At 35.3% G+C, this 4616-nt stretch overlaps 1 pseudogene; it reads right to left on the reverse strand.

The window, feature by feature from the left end:
* Positions 1–3749: 3749 nt before the first annotated feature.
* Positions 3750–4299, reverse strand: LOC119052966 (60S ribosomal protein L9-like; annotated as a pseudogene).
* Positions 4300–4616: the final 317 nt, after the last annotated feature.

A 4616-nucleotide genomic window follows, 5' to 3' on the forward strand; every position in this document is an offset into this window, starting at 1 on the left:
TGACCCTTTGCTACGCAGGCCCATGCTCAATCCACTGAGGTATTCTAACCAGGGCAGTACTATTCATTTCTTAGTTCACACATACATGATTATATCCTAGGTCAAACCACAGTTTAAATTCATGCCTAAGAAAAAGTAACAAACTAAATTAAAACAGCTGATAATCCAATTAACCTAGTATTTACATTAGTATTTCAAGCTGTTAGTTCTGTCATTGGATTAAAAAAACTACAAAAAATCTACTAGAACAAATGAAATAAAATGGCATGTATATAGCATTAAAACAACTCGATTAATCAAATAGAATTTTTCTTTAGAATCAAATGCATTGATTTATCTGAGTACAGTCCCCGTTTCTTTGTTTTAAGTAAGTGACCTTAGCCAGATGTAATTTTTGAAGACATCTTTTTGGACACATTAAGAAGAAATTCCTGGAGTTTCTGTTGATGAATCTAATGAAGCAAAATTGACCTGTTTTCTTATGAACCTGACCACTGGTCACCATCCATACAAGATGAATCTGCTATCTAGTATATAGCAACAGTGATACGCTTTCTGACACAACACGAGGAACCCATCTTCCTTCTCACTGAGGCATCAACATGTTAGGAACACAAAGCTATAGAAGACAGATATCTGGAAGAAGACTTGAGAAAAAAAAGGATTATTTCACATATATTTCTCTCTTGCTTAGGATAATTTGTGCATTTATGTTTCTCTTTGGTATTTTCACTAAGGAAAAATGTAATAATGAACTCTATTCCACAGAGGGTTTTTCCCCTGTTTGTGTGATGTGGAAATGTGCTCTATACACATTAAATCTTAAATCCTTATCTATCTAGATGACTACGACTGGCACAAAATGTTGGCGGAAATAAGACTGAATAGCCTAAAATAGCTACGTATTCCCACGAGTCAACAGTTTTGAGCTAAAACAAATTGCATGACCCTGTTACTTTAAAAAGGCAATTGGAATAACAACCTATAGCCTAGATAAGCCTGATGCTGGAATAATTCAAGGGGAAAAAGAAGAATATGTACATGACTCATAAAAGTCTTTCATTTAGATAAATATATTTCTCCCACTAAAAGTGATTTTTGTGTCAAAAGGATTTTTGTAGCCTTGGCTATTAATTATTCATTAATGATCAAACATTTCTACCAAATGGTAAAATTGGATAGTGGAAATTCCTGAACCTAACATAAAAATGCATATATATTTATACCCCTCTTACGTATGAAACAGTGGTACACATATGTGACGTAGGCACTCACGGGCTGTAAGCGCTTCCCTCAGTACTTATGTGCATTTACAGTTAAGAATTTTTATATAAATGGGACTACCACATGCAAAAGACTGAAACTACCTACTGTGAAATTCAGTGCCCTTCTCTACACTTAGAGGAAAGTCTAGGTAATGCTCACATACACAAATGATTCTGGCTATGAAAATTCACTACATTTTGAGATTGGGCAATATGGTCAAATACTTCTAAGATGGAGTATTAGGGAAAACATAAATGTTGAAGGCAAATCAGGGGGCTTATTTCATTATATGTAATGAAATAAGTAGAATTCGAGGGTACCTTCTCAACCACAGGCTATGTCTCTACAAATTTGCCATCTTAGAACCACTATATACGTTCTGCTTCTTATATCCTGCTTTTATTTTTTATGTCCACCCAAAAGGTGTAAGTATTAAACTGAATTAATTATACTAAAAAGGAAGATTCTCTAAAAGCAACATGCTTTTAATTTCCATTTTTCCCTAAAGCTTGTCTTTACTGAAAAGATGGAAATGACAGAGTTGAAAAGACAAACAGAAAAGCCAAGGTTAACTGAGTTCTCTCTTCACCTTGTGTGATGTACTAAATTGTGTCCTCCCCAAATTCATACATCGAAGCCCTTACCCTCAAGATGACTGCATTTGAAGACAGGTTCTTTAAGAAGGTAATAAAGGTTAAATGAGGTTATGACGGTGAAGGCCTAAATCCAACAGGGCTGGTGTTCTGATAAGAACAGAAAGAGACACCAGAGCTCTGTCTCCATATACATTAGCAGAGAAAAGGGCACAGAAAGGTATATGATCTCATTTAACAGCCAGAAAAACTTTAGAGGGTGAGAAATTATTCTCATCTTATCTATACAAAAACTAAAATATCAGAGGTTAATGACATTTCCAAAGTCACACAAGTAGTAAATGATGGAGCACAGATTTTTCCAAGCATTAAGTTGGTATCCAAAGCTATACTATTTAATACAGGATGGCTGTCAAAGTTCTAATTTAGGCGTCAGACATCCAGTTTTTTTTCTTGGTTCCCCTTGTTGTAGGGTTTGGTCAAGCCCAAGGGCAGAGGCAAAGGCTCTAAAGAGTTACAGCCAAAGAATCTATGGAAAAAAAAAATAGTTGGAAAGGTTGAAGGTGAGAGTCACCTTTTCCCTCTAATGAAAGCAGGGATAGCATTAAGTGCAAGTCAGGCTTCTTACTTCCCTTGTGCTCAGCTGTTACAACACTGATAGCCAAGGTTATAACCACCAAATTAGATAATTACTTAGAGAACATCTTACTCCTTTAACAGACAAGATCTCAGAAAACTATATTTTGGAAGTGCTACCCAAGAAGAAAAAACAACAGTATTTGACAAACTCCAAGTCATGCACAAGGCTACCAATGCACAGAAATCCTTTGGCATAAAAAACAGAAGGCAAAATAAACACAACAGAACTGGAAGGAAGCAGAGAGGAAATAAAAGAGCAGAAGAAATCTGAGTCACTAGAGCAGCCTCAGAGAGGTAAAAAGAAATGTATTTATGAGGAAAAACCAAACAATCCAGAATCCTGTAAAACAAAAAAGTAGGAATATTCAGAATAACAGAAGAGTCCATGGAGGTTAAAAATATGGAAACAGAAAACTAACAATAAATATAAGAATTCGAATGTAAAAATAACACTTAGGACTTTGGCAAGAAAGAAGAATAACAAAAAACTCATAGAAACAACAGAGAGGAGACTATGAGAAATAAATTCAGAATGCAAAATATCTAATAGATAATAGGTGCCCTGATAGAATAATAGAATAAAATGACTAATAAAAGTTCCAGGCATAGAAAACAGAGAAAAGACAAGGGAGAATAATATTTAATATAAATATAAATATTCCATTAGTATTATACATTTCATATATTACTCATATATTTATATATAAACTAGATGACATATATTCACATATAATTTAGACTACATTAAATATGTATTATTAAAAGATGTTAAAAGCTCCATAAGTTTAAAGAGGCCACATACCAAACAACGGACAACAGAAGAGCTTTAGACATATCAAGAGCAATCCTCAAAGCCAGAAGCCAGAAAAACATGTGCTTTCACAATTATATTTAAATGTTATCTCTAACCTAGAGTGGACTACACAATCAAATTATCTGTTAAGTGTATAAAAAAGATAAAAGTGTATCAAAAAGATAAAGTTCTTATGATGTGAAAAATGTTTCCACAAATTTGCCACCAATATATTTTTTCTCAGAGAGCAACTAGATGATATGACCTATGGAAACATGATAGTGAAAAAAATATGTTTCAACACTGGAAGGAAGTAGAAAAGTTTCCTTTTTTTCAATGCACAGCTTTTATTGCAGCTTTAAAATAATGCAAATAAATAAAAGGAATATTGCAAATAAGTATGAGGAATTATTTGGCATCTTGCTGTTCCTATAGCTGGACAACTTGGATCTTATTCATCAGTTTCCTGAACTGACCCTTTTCCAGCAACTTAGACAGCATTCAGGAATTTTCTGATATCCTTGTTTTTGAACAACGTGGTGTGCTCCGTCAACAAGTTCATTCTTATTTTCTTCAAGAATCAACTCATCTTTCTCGGTCTGAGATTCTGAACAAGTCACACCCAACTTTATCTGATTTCTGCACCTGTAATTTTTGCCCAAGAAATTCCTGATTTTAAAAAGAGAATGATTCTCCTCAATAACGATGTCGATGGGGAGGCGAGCGTACACAGACCTCATCTTGTAACAGAAGCCCTGCCTAACACCCTTGATTCCGTTCTGTACATGACTGCAGATAGTGTGAACAGCAGCCAGTCCCTTTTTCTTTCACCATTGTTTGTCAACCCAGAGACTCTTCTTTTTTTCTCCAAGGAGACTGAGTTCTACATTTGAAGTCACTTCACAGGGTGCCTCTAGGGTCTTCACAATAACTGCAGGGTCCTTCAGAGTGATCTTTATTTCCTGGGTTGTCTACAGTCTGATTGCTGAGAATGGTCTTTGTCCTCATGGTAGGACATGGTAGGATGAACTCAGAGTTGTCCCAGTACAAACAGCTGTGCAACAGGCCTATCCTGGAGCTGGGGGTGGAGGGGCCACAGGGACAGGAAGGATGTCATCCAGGCACAGAAATGCCAGGGGGAAATGTCTTGCGTGTTTGTCTATATTGAAAGGGTTTATAGAGTCTTCTAACCAAATATGGGGCTCAATTAATGATACTTAGAAACCCAAACAAATGAAAAAAATGAGACTGTCACTCAAACATTATAAAAGGAAATATAACCTTAACATTTTTGTCACTCAGCTTTGTATAATATTTATATAGTC

Source organism: Artibeus jamaicensis, unplaced genomic scaffold (assembly GCF_021234435.1).
Source record: "Artibeus jamaicensis isolate MK-2021 breed Jamaican fruit bat unplaced genomic scaffold, CSHL_Jam_final contig_426, whole genome shotgun sequence".
In the NCBI taxonomy this organism is placed as follows: Eukaryota; Metazoa; Chordata; class Mammalia; order Chiroptera; family Phyllostomidae; genus Artibeus; species Artibeus jamaicensis.